Source organism: Sciurus carolinensis, chromosome 1 (genome assembly GCF_902686445.1).
Source record: "Sciurus carolinensis chromosome 1, mSciCar1.2, whole genome shotgun sequence".
Taxonomy (NCBI): Eukaryota; Metazoa; Chordata; class Mammalia; order Rodentia; family Sciuridae; genus Sciurus; species Sciurus carolinensis.
This window is the reverse complement of record NC_062213.1, coordinates 132,545,741-132,562,964: the sequence shown is the minus strand read 5'-3', so window position 1 is coordinate 132,562,964 and position 17,224 is coordinate 132,545,741. Positions and strand designations below refer to the sequence as shown.

General features: G+C 38.1%; 1 protein-coding gene across 4 annotated transcripts in view; it reads left to right on the top strand.

Annotated features, from left to right (window-relative positions):
• Positions 1-17,224, top strand: part of Lrrc8d (leucine rich repeat containing 8 VRAC subunit D) — a 120,638-nt gene that overhangs the window by 87,153 nt on the left and 16,261 nt on the right. The window contains exon 3 of one of the 4 annotated variants that reach the window (XM_047519494.1): positions 7,280-7,408. The exons of the other annotated variants lie outside the window; for them this stretch is intronic. The gene's annotated coding sequence lies outside the window, so the exon portion shown is untranslated. The remainder of the gene's footprint in view (positions 1-7,279; positions 7,409-17,224) is intronic. 4 annotated transcript variants of the gene reach the window in all.

Here is a 17,224-nt window from a genome sequence, read left to right as displayed (position 1 = left end):
GTTTCCTCTTTTTTTTTCCCTCTCTCTCTGTTCTGGGGATTGAACTCAGAGGGTGCTTAACCACTGAACAACATCCCCAGACCTTTTTATTTTTTGGTTAAAAAAAATAATAATTTTACTAAGTTTCCAAAGCTGGTCTTGAACTTGTGATCCCCCTGCCTCAGCCCACTGAGTTGCTGGAATTAGAGATGTATGCCATTTTGTCCAACTGCCCAGTTTCTTAATTGCAAATACTTTTTTTTTTTTTTTTTTTTTGCGGTGCTGGGGATCGAACCCAGGGCCTTGTGCTTGCGAGGCGAGCACTCTACCAACTGAGCTATCTCCCCAGCCCAATTGCAAATACTTTATGGATGAGAAAACTAGTGTATCTTTAGAATATAGCCAAAGCCCCCGACAAAGACAACTATCAAATGAATGCTTGAGAGTGTGATTGGAAGAGTTTATCCAGTAAGTATTTGTTGCTTGTCTTCTGTGTATCAGGCAGTTAGAATCTGTTAGATGACAAATGTGTAAAGATGAATAAGACACAGTCTCTCCTGAAATCATGTATAGTCTAGCCTGTTGAGTAAACAGTAATTATATGCTGATGATTAGCCTAATAAACTGTGAATAAACTAGGATGAAAACTCAAAAGAGGCCCAGCTAACCCTACCCTGGAGTGGGAAGGAACGCAAATAACTTTTCTCTAAGGACACATTGAGTTTGAATTTTAAGTGAACCAAATCTTTGAGATTAGGAAGGGGCCCTGGAAGACAATCTAACACAGTCTTTCTTTTATAGATAAGGAACCTGAGACCTAGAGGTGTTAATTATCCTTGCTGGGATCCAGCAGCTCATCAGTGTCAGAGCTAGAGCTCTGTTAGAAATAGAGTTTGGGCCACTCATGTGTTCTTCTCATGGAAATAATTGTTTTGAGGAAATAGAATCAACATTTGAATATAATTTCTCATGAAACTGCCTGGTGTTTATAGAGTTACCTTTATCATAAATCTTGGAAGGATTGCCTGTTAAAATTTTTCTTTTGTAGAAATCTAAAGTAACAACTCTTCTGGTACATGAACTACTTACATTAATATTTCATTATGAAGATAGTAAAAAGCAGAAGTATAAAAAACCTGTTAATTGGTTTTTGTTTTTGTTTGTATTGGGGATTGAACCCAAGGGCAATTAACTTCTTAGTCAAATTCCTGGTCCTTTTTGTTTTGAGACAGGGGCTTGCCTAAGTTATTGAGGCTGGACTTGAACTTTCAATCCTCCTGCCTCATCCTCCTGCCTCATCCTCCTGAGCTGCTGGGATTATAGACATGTACCACTGCACCCAACTAGAACCTGTTAATTGCAATAGTTTTTGGCCTTTGGGTAATCTAAGAATTATAAATCATTACACCAAATACATCAGAACATCACACAACATAATTAGGCAGATAAAGGAAAAAATGAAATAATCTTATTCATCTGTTGCTGAGTACAGCTCCTGGTACCCAATAAAAACTTAAGAAATAGCATTGAATACTTGAATGTTGAACCCTTTGTCCTATATTAACCTTTTCTATAAAACATTGCATTGTCACCAAACTTTTGTTTTTAATTCTGTTTATAAAGATTGGTTAAATGATAGTGGTATAAGCTTTTGACCTTATACAGGTACTTAAAAGGTGAGTTCCTTCAAGTTTATACCTACATTTTTTTTTTTTTTTTGCCATAGGCCCACCAAACACTTATAAATTAATTTTATCCTTTCATTTGTAATTCCCGATTTGTAGAATTAAATGAACCAGTCTGATACCCTCAGGAAGAAATGTTTGAATGCTTTTCTTTCTTTTATTTTCCTAATATGATTAGGTGAACAGTCTACAAAATAATAGGTATTTTAAAAAAGGACAGCAGTTGCTGGGTGTGGTGGTGCACACTTGTAATCCCAGCAATCTGGAAGGCTGAGGCAGAGAATTACAAATTCAAGAGCAACCTGGGCAGTTTAGTAAGACCCTGTCTCAAAATAAAAAATAAAAAGGGCTGGGAATGTAGCTCAGTAGTCAAGCTCCCTTGGGTTCAAGCCCCAGCATCATAAATAAATAGGAGATGGATACGAAGGAAGAAAAAGGAAAGAAGCGGGGGGATAAAGAGTTGGAAAGTATAATTATTTCTTAAGTTTAAGACTTGTTTTTGTTTGTTTCAGGTTTATAGAACTTGTTCTAGGCCCGCAATGTCGTTAAAGTAGGGCTGTCTAGAGCCAGCTCCAGTTCACCTGGTATCATTCATTCTTGCCAGTTAAAAAAAAAAAAAAAAAAAATGGGGACTGGGGTGTAGCTCAGTGGTAGAGCACTTGCCTGCATTCTCATAACCCTGGGTTTGATGCCAGCACTGAAAAAAAAAAAACGAACAAATAAACCCACAACTCTTATATGTGTGTATACCCATATATTTGACTTTGCTTCCTAGACTATCACTTTTTAGCCTTTTGACTTCATGAGGACATAATGTGTTTTGTTTTGTTCTGTTTTTTACACCAGGGATTGAATCCAAGGGCACTTAAATACTGAGCCACATCTCCAGCATTTTTTTAATATATATATATATATATTTTTTTATTTAGAGACAGGGTCTTGCTGAGTTGGTTAGGGCCTTGCTAAATTGTTGAGGTTGACCTTGAACTCACGATCTTCTTCCTCAGCCTTCGGAGCCCCTGGGATTGTGCCACACTTAACATTTGTAAGTTTGTTGTGTTTTTTTCCCCCACTTGAAAAATTGAGAAAATAATTTATTTAAATGAAATGATCTTATAGAACCCCTCCCCCAGTGTGCCCAGCACATGCTTCAATTTCAGTAAATTATAGTTTGAATTATTTTGCTTCATTTCCTGTGGATATGTTGTAAAGCAGTAAGAGCCATAAAGCCAAACCTGTTTTGTATTGAGAAAAAATTATCCCATTCTTTCCAGAATATAACAAGGGTATGATAGATCTCTTCCACCCCACCCCCACCCACCTCTCTTTCTCTTTACTCTTTTGGGGCTCTGGTAAGCACTTTTGCAGCAGCAGGTTTTAGTGATTAATTTCTAGGCCTGAACCTGAGCATTATTGACTACAATAAAAACTACAAGTCCCAAGAGTCAATAAGTATTGATGTTGGTTTAAAGCCAATGGATGAATGATGTTTAATATATTAAATATTAAAGGCAGAAACTTATGGTTTGGTGAGTGCTGCTGATGCTGCCAATTAAAACATCCAGTTTGATTTACAGAAATTTAATTTTATCTGGATACAATCTATTTCATCTGACAGTTACTATATAATAATGATAAAATACTGTTAAAGGCCCATATGATTTCCTAAAATTCTGTGTGAATGGAATAATAAAAAAATGAAAATAACTTTAGTATTTAATGGTCTAAATTTTTTGATGGGTGGCCAAATTTGCATCTTTAATGTTACATTGAATTCTTACAATTTTAGAGTACTGTAAACTATCTTTTTAAAAGATAGTACTAAGACAATGGAATAAAAGAAATCAGGTGGGAATATATAAATAAATACCCTTCTCCCTTTGTTTTTGTTTTTCTGTAATTTCTAAAATATCATTCAGATACCTGATATAGTCATTTTAAGGGGAATATTTTTAGAAAATACAAAGATTTCTGATTACACCACCGTTAAACTTGCATTAGTGTATTGGCTTCACATCTGCCACTTGAAGTAAGTTTTTAAAATCATACTTGCTATATTACAGTTCCCTAAATTCTGCTTAAGTGTAGGTTGTTGAAACACACAGCCTACATTTGGTCATCAATTATTTGAACCTTCTATACATTTCTAAAAAGTGAAAATTGTGGGTTAAGACTAAATCTGAAACTTTCTATCTTAAGATAGTAATTTTTTGACTATCAACCCAAAAACACCAATTACTGCATTTTAGAAATTCACAGAGCCGCTAACTCAGGTCACCTTCATTTTGTGCCAGGAAAACTCTATGTATTTCTGTATATATATGAACTCATTAAATCCTCACATTGACCGTATGTGACAGGTGACCATTACTATTCTTATTACCACAGCACTGCCACATTTCATAAGGAAACCGAAGCACAGAGAGATCAAGTAAGTTGCCCCAGTTCATGTAGTGAGTAAATACAAAGTCAAAAGTTGAACCCTCCCAGTCTGGCTATAGGATTTTGTCTCATAATTATTGCACCTACAACTAGATATGGACTCTGTTTCCACAGACTTCTACAGACTTGCAAATATAATGTATGTTTCAGTAATATTCTGAAAAATGTTATTTTTTAGAATTTTGTGACCTACAGTTTTCTAATACTTGAGATATCTGAATTATTGCAAATGATGTATTCATTGACTGTGAGCAGGTGAATAAGAGGAATTGTGTTGTGTGTTGAGATTATTGCCAGTCGAATCCTAGTTTTCTCAAGAGTTTTAGCCCCCAAACAACCGTTGATGAATTTGTCTCTGATTCCCTTCTTTTCCCAGTTTACAAATTAGAGGAATTCTTCCATGAGTTCCCCCAGACAAAGTTAGTCATTTCCTGTCCTGTGATCCCACAGCATTTTGTTCATACTCCATATTTGAAGTAAATACTCTTTTGTAATTAATCTGTTTATATGTCACTGCTTTCCACCCCCACCCTTTCTTCCAAGAGTTCTTCAAGAGCTGGAACCAGGTCTAATTTATTTTTGTCTGCCACCAGCCTGTTGACAAGTGAATGAATCATGTTGCCAGAGAGGTGAAGGGACTTGCCCAGAGCCACAGGCCTGAAATGTGAGCAGCTTTTGAAACTCATCTGATACTTGTCACTCACTTGGTGCCAGAAATGTTTTAAATGATTTGAATACTTGCAAAGGAGTTTCCCACCATGTTCCTCTAGACTGCTGATTTATAAAACAGTAAGGATGAGATGATGGTGATGATGATGAGGACCATAGTGCCATGGCCACTGATCCTGCTGTTCTCATTTAGAGGATCAAATGAAATGATGCTTGTGAAAGCTTTGAAACTGGTAAAGCCCCTTAGATAAGTATGTGTATTGCTGTGCCTCTGACCTGTTACTATTCACATGTGCCTTCTAAGTATTTCACAGTCATTATCTCCTTAACTTTTTGTGACACCTCTGTGAGGTAGATGATCTCATTGCCATTTCATAGTGGAGGGAACTGAGGAACCAGGTACTTCAGCTATGATCACAAGTGGCTGAAAGGGGACTGGAATCCAGCAAGCATACTGGCTTGTTTCCAGTACAGCCACCAGAATAAGGCCACATAGTCCCTCAGGGTGTGTCCTGGTCATCTTCTGATGTCCTGGGACTCTGGAAACCTCCGAAATGAGGCAGGAAGAAAATACAATGAGAGATGAGAGCCAGGCTTCTCTAGGGCCAATTATATATACATGTGTGTGTGTGTGTGTGTGTGTGTGTGTGTGTGTGTGTGTTTAGCTGTTAGTCAGATTTTTCATTTTATCACAACACAGGGCTTGGACACCAAACGCTCCATAAGATAAAGTGAACAGTTTGGTTTTGAAGTGACCAACCACCATCTGCTGTTGTAACTGTCAGCTGCTGAGTGGGAATCCTGTAGGTCTGGCGGGAGGAGCTAACCTCTGCATTGCTTTTGTCTCAACGGGGAGTTCCTCACTGTGACTCTCAGAGGAAATGAAGGCTGATAAATCCAGCTGCTGCTTCCTGTTCCTATAATTCTAAGATTTATTTATTTTTTAAGAGCAGAATGCTTTATTTTTAAACCAGTGGAAAATACCCTAACCTGTTCCTTGTTAGTATTTCCTTAAAAAGTGGATGTATTCACTTGAGCTTTAAGGACTATGTGTATGTGTGAAAGAGAAAGAGAGCGAGAGAGAGACAGACTCATGATGCCGCCTGAGATGGCTCAGTTTTCTGTTTTTCAACAACAGGATGAAAACCAATTAAGGCAGATTTGACTGGGCAGGAAGTTCTATGTGAGGTTGATGACAGAGTTTGATTTAGGGGAGGCCTGTAATTTATATCTGTGGCCTTACTATCTCTCAGCCTGTGCTTGTGCAATTCAGGTCTGGTTTTTCTTCTGCTTGTGATTGTGACATTAGTGAATAAACACCTGCATCCTCTAAGAAATGTACTACTTCCTCAAATTCCGTCATTTACACAAAGCAGCCATTAGGATGCTAGGATGCAGTTTGGTGGCTTGGATTGTGTAACTAGTGATTCCATAGCTAAAAGTAGTATGTAGAAATATTTTCCCTAATGCCACATTTTTTTTTTTCATTTCCTACTTTAAGAGATAGAGAAGGCATATGGGGTCCAACGGTGCATCTTTCAGGAGCACTGAAGGAAATTTATTTGGCAAAGTAGAATTCTAAGAATGAGGTAAAATACCAAACCTTTTCACAGAGTAAGAATCTTAGCTCTGAATTAAGCCTTTTAAGCCCTTTCTTTATTATTTGTAAAATCACAACTAAGTTACTACTCTGTTCACAAAGAGTAAGAGTACATATTTTACCCTTTGAATGTCAGAGTTACAGTTAATATTAAAAGATTTCAGAATAAAAGGAAATCTTCATAACCTAAGTTTAAAGAAGGGCTTATCTGAATATTTGATCTGTGTTTGATAACAGCTTCTGATGATGATAAGTAAAGAATTGATACATTGATGCTCATAGGAGGCCCATCTAGCACACTTGATGTCAGAGTTCTCTTTCCATTTGTAATCTCTGTTCTGCCATCTCCTTGTTGCAGCTGTTTCTTGGCTATAAAATGAAGTTCACATTATTTCTTTGTCTCTCAGTAGTTGGTAGAGATCAGGTTCCTTGGACTCAGTGAAAGTGCTTTCAAAAAACCAGACTGATGATAAAGGTGTGAAGTGATGTTGTCGTTAAATAGCAGTTAGGTCGTAAGTTGTAGCTTCAGTTTTTAAACTTGGTCCTGGTGTTCTGAGGTAGCCTTTGAACACTAACACGTTGTCTCCCTTGCTTTAAAAATTTCATCTAAAATTTGTAAACTGTGGGATTTAATTTAATTTGAGCTAATCTCTGATTTAAAGCAAGAGAACAGGGCAGTGGTGGGCTTAGTAGTCAGTCAGGTTTGGGGTGAATCCTGGTCCACCGTACATTAGCCATGTGCCCTTTCGGCAAATTACTCAAACTTTCTATCCCGCAGTTTCCTCTCAGTAAAACTGAAACCATAATCCTACTGCTCAAGCGGACAATTTAATGAGCCAAGTATGTGGGTGCTGGGTTCCTCAATAGGGATAATTTTCTTCCCGCCTTCCCCGCATGTTTTCAGAGCCTGGGTATTGAATGGAAGGCACAGCCGAAGACTGCCCTGTGAGGACACCAGCATACCCTGCACCTCTCCTCCCCTTCCCTCTCCATACTGTGGCTAAGGAAATAAGAAGTAAATGAAGCTGCTTAGGTAAATACCGACACTCTCCATAGCAATAAATCACTGTTTCTTTTCCCACCTTCCTTTCAGTATGATCTGACTTGAGTTCTTTGAATGTTTAACCTTCCCAGGGAGTTTCTCTGGTGAGAAAGTTAGGCCTGTTTGCCTTACTTGATCATATCCAGAGCTGCTCACCCCTGGGCCAGGGGCTATGTGGTATGGGTGGGGTGAATTACATGGGATGTGGAATTGTTTTGTAAGGTATCTTTTTTTCCTTTAGTCTTTCCCCAGAAAGGACCCTATTAAATTTTAGGACTGACTGAGTTAGGTAGTGGCTAGCAAGGTTAATGTTCACCGACTTACTGAAGCGAAAAGCAAACACTATATATCCAAACTAAGAACTTCTATCAGAATTGGAATTCCTTGGTCTTAATTCTTTTCTGAAGGTGTGAATAGTAAGCATCCTATATATGTGAGTTGAAGGTCCTAGTGGAAATATTGATAGTATTCAACTTGCTTCATGCAAAAAACATCTCTCTCTCTCTCTCTCTTTTTTTTTTTTTTTTTTTTTTTTTTTGGGTGATGGTGTTGGTATTAAGAATTGATCCAGGGTCACACGACCACTTGGCTATATTGTCGGCCATCCCACCCACTACCTGCTTTTTTAAATTTCCAGGAAGGATCCAAGTTGCTAAGGCTGGCCTCAAACTTTCAATCTTCAGCCTGGGATTACAGGCATACACCACTGTGCTTGGCCTCACCCTGCTATTTTCAACTTCTACTTCCCTACTCCTTTCCATCCTTAAAAGTATATTCTTCCATCAGTCCTTCCTTCCTCCTGCTGTTGTCCTAGCCTTCGTTTCTCTCCCCAGGCAGGTTTTGAGAAATGAATATTCAGTATTCACTTTCTCACTTGATCTTTGCTCGCTGTGATCCAGACTTCACTGAAAGTTCCTCTGGAGTCTCAGGTGGCTTCTGGCAGGCACTTTTACTCCTGACTGCAAAACTAGTTTGTGATAGGGGTTGCTGCTCACCACTCTGTTCCTGGAATAGTTCCCTGCTGTAGCTCCTAAGACAAGCCTCTCTTCCTAGTTTCTTGTGTGTTCTCTCTTTGGGTGATCTCACTTTCCATACACTGATTAGTCATAAATCAAATTCTGTCCCAGAGCCTTCTCTTCAGATTCAGATCAACTATCTCTACTTAAAAAATTATTAGCTCAATCCTCATTATCAAGACTGAAAAATTGCCAATTGTGGTGGCGCACGTCTGTAATCCCAGCCTCAGCAGATTAGCAAGGCGCTAAGCAACTCAGCAAGACCCTGTCTTGTGAATAAAAACAAAAATTTTTTTTTTTTTTTGGGTGCTGGGGATTGAACCCAGAGCCTTGTGCTTACAAGGCAAGCACTCTATCGACTGAGCTACCTCCCCAACCCCGTGAATAAAATTTTAAAAAGGACTGGTGATGTGGCTCAGTGGTTAAGCCTCCCTGGGTTCAATCCCCAGTTCCCCTCCACCCCAAAGAAACTGAAAAATTGAATTTACCTGGAAATCTCCTTGACTCTCTTGACTAGGAACCTTTCCTCTCTCCTGTCCCACTTCTACACTCTGGGTAAAGTTCTTTCTAAAATGAACCATTGATCTCATTGCCCCTCTTGTTAAAATCTTTCAAAGGTTTCTAATTTTCATCTGACAGTGTCAGTTTCCCTGAACCCTACTCCTGGAAAAATCCCCCACCCACATCCTTCTTTTAATTTTTTTTAAAATCCACCCCCTCTTTGTGTTCTGCAAAACCACAAACCACCACCTTGCTTTTCTAAGACGAGACCCTTCTCCATCATTCCTCCTAACTGAGACACAGGTGACTCCTGTTTACCTGCCTCTATAAAATGCTAGGTCTCTGGTCCCCACTTTTCCTTTAAGACAGCCCTCATTAATGATTTTTCTTTTTTTTTTTTTTTTTTTTTTTTGCAACAGGCTGAATAAAATCATCTCCTTAATTTCCAGTGCAATTTTGTTTCTCACTGGTCTTATTCTGTGAACTTTTTTATAGTTATTATAATGTCATTTTATGCTTATTTTAGTATATTTTAATATTGTACTAATTTATAACACATTATAGTGTATTTATAAATTATTGGGGTTTTATTATTTATTAGTATAAAACCCTTTTATGTTGAGATCTCTACTCAAGTCTTTCAGTAGTATTTGTTAAAATACTTGCATTCTAATTAAGGATTGGCTGTAATGTGTGTCCAAATCTTTTTATTTCTAGATACTTTTATTTAAGAAGCATTTTTAATAGTCAGATTGTATTAGTTATGGTACTAGCTGCACTAGTATAATGAAGACTCTCCCAAACAGGATCGCTTAAGTAAGTTAGATGTTTATTTCCTTTTCACAGAACAGGGTAGGTATGAGCAGCCAAAATCTGGCAGGAAAGCCCTGCCACACTTCACACGTGAGCTCCAAGGCTGTGCCTACTCTCCCTATTTCAAACCAGCAGGAAAAAGAGAAAAGAAAGGCCAAAGCAAGTAACCTTGTCTTTTGGAAGGTAACCAGGAAGTTGAACTTGAACTTCTCACATCCCTTTGGTCCAGCTTCCCTGCACGATCATAACTGTCTGGGAATGAGACTGGGGATGGTTACCTATACAAGGGCACTGGTGCACCCAACTGAACTGTGTGGTGGCAGCAGTGGCAGCTGTTACCAAAAAGTAGAAAAGGAGAGTGGTTTTCAGGAGATACTTTAGTGGTCCTTATCACAAAAATGAAAAATTATTTTGATTAAAAAGTCAACATGGGAAGAAATGAGGTCTTTGTTTTTGTTTTCAAACACATCTAGACTACTCTGAAAGTTTCTGCAGTTGACATTTGTAGGTAATAGGATTCAGTGCTTCTTACTTTTTTTCCTTCCCCTTGTAGCTCTTGTCCTCAACCATGCATTTGTGGTGAAAATTAGTGGTACCAGATACATGAGTATATGTAGACTTGGAGCATGGAATTTCTCTCTACACTCTCCGCTTATGTCTTTGCCCATATTTTTACACTCATAACAATTTTTAGAGTCATTTTTATCACCATATTAAAAAATTTTTTTTCTGGAGAAAAGTTTTGACTATTCTCTAAGTAGAAGAGTTATCGTCCATTTCCACCATCTTGTGTTCTTCTGAGGAGTGTAAATAAGCCTCTTCTATCAATGTGTTGCATAATTTGGGTTAATTTCCTAGCCAGTTTGCCCTGGCACATTAGTAACAGAATGAATACAAAGTGGGCAAAATGCAAATCCTCCCAGCCCATGGCACAGGGCTTCCTCCAGGGTGGGCAGCTTCAGCTGTTTTCCATTTCATGCACAAGGAATGCTCTCTCTTTCTACATACATAGGAAACATTAATACATACACATACATGTATACATATTTGGGAAATGCTGTTTAGATGGTTTCTATTTCATCATTTTTTAATTCAAATAATCTTATGCAACATACTACAACCACAATAAAATGTCAAAGTAATCAACCGCCTGGAATGGGCTACAGTGTAAAATATCTAAGGTATCATATGTCTACAGATTGTATGACTTAAAAAAAATCTAGACTTGCGCTTATACATTTCCTTTACATATGGCATCAGGTATTTCTAGCCCATGTGACTGCTAGTAATACCTGGGTTGGTTGGTTTGTTTGAAAGAGTCCCTGTTTATACCTTATCCTGACATCTCGCCTTGTCTGTTATTCTCAAAAGTTTTCCGGTTTGGACAGTAAGTTGTATCTTTATATTTATTATATATTCCTGGTTTCACTTATCACAGTTTTCTTGACATTCATATGCTTTACTATCATTTTAAATAGTATGATTATTTAAATAATTCTGGGCAGAATGTAGTGGTCCTTGCTCCTTCTCTTCCAGAACATTTAATGTAAGCATGGACAGATGATTTAAGCTCTGGGAGGGCAAAGTCTAAAAGTCTCTCTCTCTCTCTCTCTCTCTCTCTCTCTCTCTCTCTCTCTCTCTCTCTCTCTCTCTCTGCAATCTATATACAGCTGGCACCTCATTTATTACCTAAGTAAAACATTTGTGAACCTTTTGTGAAGCTTGATAGCTTCAATGACAAAGGTTTTGTGAAGTCTGTGATGGGGCAAGATTAATTATTTTCAACCAAAAATACCTTATATCTAGCATAGTGTGTAATGTTTGAGATGAATTGATGAATGAACAGTCACCCTGAGTCTCATATCTCTTAGCATTAGCAGTCTCTGTCTAAATGATATTGGTCCATCATGACATTTGATGTTATTACAATTGTAGTGCTAATGTGTGATGTGTATAAAGTTACACAAACAAGTAACCTGTTTCTTAGTTACAATGTTTTATTTACTGTCTTGTGCTTTTTTGAGGAAAAATCAAGGTAACATTTAGTCACTCTAAAAACTGTCACATCTCAGGTGGGTAAATTTTGTTACTATAAGATTTAGACCTTAGTTTATATCAAATTTCTGATATGTTGGACTGGGATTCTCAATGTATATACCAGGAATGGGTTTCACATGTCAAAAATATTGGTTAATTTAAGAGGGGTCTGATTGTGCTTACCCCTCCTCAGTTTACTTCAGAGTGTAAGTATTGTCCTTTCATCTACAGACCATGACATGAAATGAGCTGGGAAGCTTAATTATTACCTCTAGTATTAAAATAGCAGATGCTTAAGTATAGGTATGAGTATGCAAAACAGTTTTTCAAAATGTTGCCTTGAAGGTCGGATAGCCCTTGATAGCAGAGTGCTTGCCTAGCATGTGCAAAACCTCAGTGTATTAGTCAGCTGTCACTAACCAAAGTATCTGAGAACAACTTAGAGGAGGAGAAGTTAATTTGGGGCTCAAGGTTTCAGTGTCAATCCATGGTTAGCCAACTCCATTGCTCTAGGGCTGAGGTAAAGAAGAACATCATGGCAGAAGGGTGTGGAGGAGGAAAGCTGCTCAGCTCTTGGCAATTGGGAAGCAAAGAGAGAGCAAGGAGCCAGGGGCAAGATGTGGTCCCCAAGAGCACCACCACCCACCCACTGGTGTACCTTCTCCAGCCACTCCCACCTATATACAGATAACAACCAGTGATCCATTCAGATTATTAACCATCTCACATCTGATCATTCCTGCATTTCCTAACACATAAGTTTTTCAGGGGACATTAAAGATCCAAACCATAACACCTTAAGAATTCCACAGTTAAAGCCTATAGTTGTTCAGGCTAACAGTACCTGGTTTCTGGAATAACTAGAAAACTAGTGAAACAAGCAACATACACATACACATAAAATACTTTCATTATTCTATCTAGGGAGACAGGGAAAGGCAGCATAGTTTCATTCTTCACTGTTTTTTTTTTTTTTTTTCAGGTTAATATTAAAATGAGTTTATACTCCATAAGTAAATGATAGCCAAGAGGTAGGGTAACAGTGAAGGAGGCGGCAAAGCTATAAGGATGTAGAATGAGGATAAACCAAATACTCTAAACCTATACAAGATAATCAACAAATAGCATAATTTATACGTAGGTAGCCTAGAGTCTCTCATTGAGCTAACTTAAAATAGAATTTCAGTTTTAAATTGTTCACATAATACAAAGAATGTGGTGTAAGGAGTTTCACTTGCCTTTTATGAATTCATCTGAAAAATGAGAATAGACAATATCTGACATCCCTCACTGGGTGAACTCAGGTCTCCATTTTCCTTATCAGTGAAATGGATTAAAACACGGTTGTAATAAAGCATACATATTGAATGTTCTCAGGCCAAGGGCTCCCTGTAATTGAATTTAGACCAGAAACATCTGTGGGGGAAGAAGAAGAAACCCATAAAGAAAATCCAGAATTCAGAATGTGGTGGTGATAGGAAAATAAAGGGTCATGAAGGCTTTGAGAGGAAAAGAAATCAATAAAGAAAAGAAAGAATAGAAAAATCAAGAAAACCAGGAGGACACTTTAAGAGAGTAAAGGCATAAATCAGTCAATTAATACACAAATTAAAGACAACCCAAACTCTTAAAAAATCGTTAATGACCTTCAACAGAATAATCTCTGTTGTGGTGGAATTCATTATTAACATTAGAAAATATCTTAAAAATAACTAAAAATTTCCCCAACTGGTTGACCTTTTAAAGTAACACAAATAGAGCCTGATTTTAGAATTAGTGATAAATCAGTAAACTTAATAAATATTACTTTTGTCCTATTTCAAAGGATTTGATAAAACAAAGACCCGGTTTATTCATATTTAATCTTGTTGTTAAGTACTTAGCATGTATTTCTGTAGCTCTTGTGAAAATTTACAAATAATCCAGGGAAGCAGTTCTGAGAGGACATTTAGCAGGAAGCCTTTCACTAGATAAGTTGTGCTGGAATTAATGGTCATTCCCTGTCCCCAAATTATATGAACTAGTGGAGTTTTAATGGTGAACCATAGTTAGGACATTACATAACACTTCTCCCAGTTATAAAGAATTAGTGGAGTTATAATACTGAACCAAAGTTAAGCAGCATATGGTTTATTTAAAAAATAAAAAATGAATTAAAAAAACTCCTAAACCTTCTTCCTTCTTGTGGTAGGAAGGTACAAAATATGACAAATGTAATTCCTGATTCAGAATGTTGTTACTTATTTTAGATGAGTTGCTGCTCTGGAAACTTCATGAAGATCTTTATGGATCATTTTGAATATTTACTTTCTGATAAAGCACAACTATTTAACTCTGGGAAAATGGTACAAGGTAGCTTTTTTTTTTTTTTAGGTGTGGTGCTGGGGATCAAACCCAAGTATTATGGTTTGGATCGTTAACATTCCCCCAAAAAAACTCATGTTAGGCAACGTAGGAATATTTAGGGGTGAAATGATTAGATTGTGAGAACTGTATTCTTAATCAGTAGATTAATCCATTTGATGGATTAATGATTTTAATAGACAATTGGGTAGACAGGTGGAACATGGCTGGATGAAGTAGGTCACTGGCGGGATATGACCTTGGGCTGTGTCTTGTCCCTGGTTCCTTGTTCTCACTGTTTCCTAGCTGCCACAAACTGAGCAACTTTCTCCCCCACACCCTTCCACCATGATGTTCTTCCTCTCTTCAGGCCCAGAGCAATAGGGTTCACTGACCATGAACTGAAACCTATGAAACCATAGGCCTAGAATAAACTAATCGTCTTCAAAATTATTCTCATCAGGTATTTTGGCCATAGCAAGGAAAAGCGAACTAACACATAAGACAAAGTGATCCCTTTTGACTATTTTCCACGCAGTGTTGTATTTTTTAAATAAAGGTAAAGGCAAAATTAAGTATTTTTGGTTTTCAACGTGTGCTTCACTCCAGATATGTTTGCAAAAGAATAGTTATCAATTACCTATACATTGATAACACACCGAAGTTCCAAATAAAGCTTATAGATTTCATGGTCTATTTTTTGTTCAAGCATAGGAGGGCTCATATTTCTTTTTATTTATTTCATATAATCTGCCTACTTTTCAAAAAAGATTTGAAGGCATGTGAAAAAATCAAATAACAATTAAACCTTGTAAATCAGAGTAAAAGCACAAATAGTGGAACAATGAAATGGAGAATTAAAAGAAATCTGGGAGTCACACTTGACACCTTTTCCTTCTTGACTTCTCCATGCAGTCCATTGTTAAGTCCTGCCCTTTTTTTTTTCCCCCTTCTTATAAGACTTGCTTCTACTCTCATAAGTCTTGCTCACTTCCCTGTCACTCACAGCCTGTTCGTAACTACCACATGTCACTTAACCAGAGTGATGCAGAAACTGCCTTCCTGAGCTCTTATCCTCTCCCACTAACCTGTACACTAGGCCCGGAGTATTCTTTTGATAAAGATACACAAATCCGATTTTCACCTGTCTCCAGCAAAAAAACTCATCCTTGTCTTGCCCCACTACCCTTAGTTTGATGATCTCAAACTAGCCTTCTAGGGCCCTGCATCGTCTCACTCTCCAAGCCCTGGGCTCTAGCTCTGTATTCATACCTCATTTGTCCTCCCTGATCTTCTTGACTGAAGAAAACTCCTCATTGTCCACTTCCAGCTTACCATGCAATCAGGGAATGGTCCATGCTCTCTGGGATCATAAATTTATGAAATTTGGGGAACTCTAAGAAAAAGAGCAAATAATTAGAGATATAGCAGTAGCGTCAGCCTTGGGAGGGCCCTGTGCAAAGGTGGCGTGCTGGTGCATAAGCTTATTTTTGCTGCATGGCACATCTGCCTCTGCCCATTCCTCTTCTTGGCAGCTCTTCACAGTTGACAGTTTGATTTATGTATCCAACTAGATGGGTATTTCCTTACTCTACATTTTACACTGTGAGAGAGAGAATATGGCTGAATTTGATCACCAAATTTTCTTCAGCAATTTGCGTAGCTTTAGCCTTGAGTGTATAGTATGTGCTTCTTGGCTGGAGGAAACATGAGTAAATGAATAATTAAATGAAGACTTAGACTAAGAATCAGAGCTTATGATGCCTGTATAAAATTTAGACGAATTTATAGAAGCCAGAGTCAAGTGAGGAACAACTAAGTTCCATGGTTCTTTGCATAAGTTGATCTTGAAAGATGCTTATCTTAGTACCAAGTGGTAAAGATGAATTTTTATAGGATTCTTTATATAAAACATCTTATTCAACATGGTGAATATTAACAGCAACTAATTTTTATTGAATGTTTGCCTTGTGCCTAGGCACTACTACACTTTGACATGGTATTCTGCTTTGCTCATTAGCTCCAGTGACCTGTGCACACACAATTAGATGTGGCATTCACTGCTAACTCCAGGGTCAGCCTCAGTAGCAATCGCAGCCCCATTCCCTCTGCAAAAGGGAAGAAAACCTCATGTAGGACAAGAAGACCTGAGGCTCTGGCAGCTTCATAAACTCAAGGAGATTCCCTCTCTGGAGCTCCTTTGTCCCTGGCCTTTTCTGTTACCTGCTGTGTGCTAAGACCCAGTTCTAAACCTCTGAATCAGCTGGCTTCATACCTGCCCTCCATCAGGAATGAGATCTTGATCTTCACTCCTAGTAAGGATATGCCCACACTTGCCCTTGTCTTTTTGTCCCTGTAGAATGTTTAAATATGAGCCAAACTGCCTGATTTTTGGTTTATTGGAATGAGTTAGGTCCCTAATAACCTGTTAAAAAGAGCTATAATGTGCTATCCATCTGGACATTGAAAAAATGCCAATCAGAGCTGATCATTTTTAACTTCGGGATAATTAATAGTGACCTTTATTTTTTAAGTTCTATCCTGTGCATTGCCCTGAGGACATGCAGATTAAAGAAACTACCTTCCCTGTAGGGGAGGAATTCAATCCCAGATGAGGAAGAAAGGAAGACAGCCTAAGGGTTGTGCCAGCTTCAGGAGCAGCCATTATTTGACTATGCATAGACTATGCAACCCTCTCAACTAAATTAGCTACCTTGGGTAGGAAGAATTAGAATTTGTACCAATATCTTTACCTCATACTACCTTTGAGAAATTTTTGAGGGCTCACAGGATAAGCATTTGTATATACTTGGGTGCTTTGCAGCAGTCTTCACCACAGCAGGAGTAAGGACTGACAGGCTCCCAGCTGTCCAAGTCCAGAGCAACCCTGAATTAAACAGAGGGGCTCTCTGTCCCAGAGATAAGCCCCTGGGACCATGGAAAGCTGCTTAGGCTGTTGGGGATGTTTTCCTTAGCTTGGTTTCAGGCATGTGCCGCGCAAACTCCAGGAAAATATACTCAAGATGAGTAAACAGAAGAATACAATTGTCAATTTTGGTCCAAGATGCCCATCTTACAGGTAGAAAGAAGGGAATTT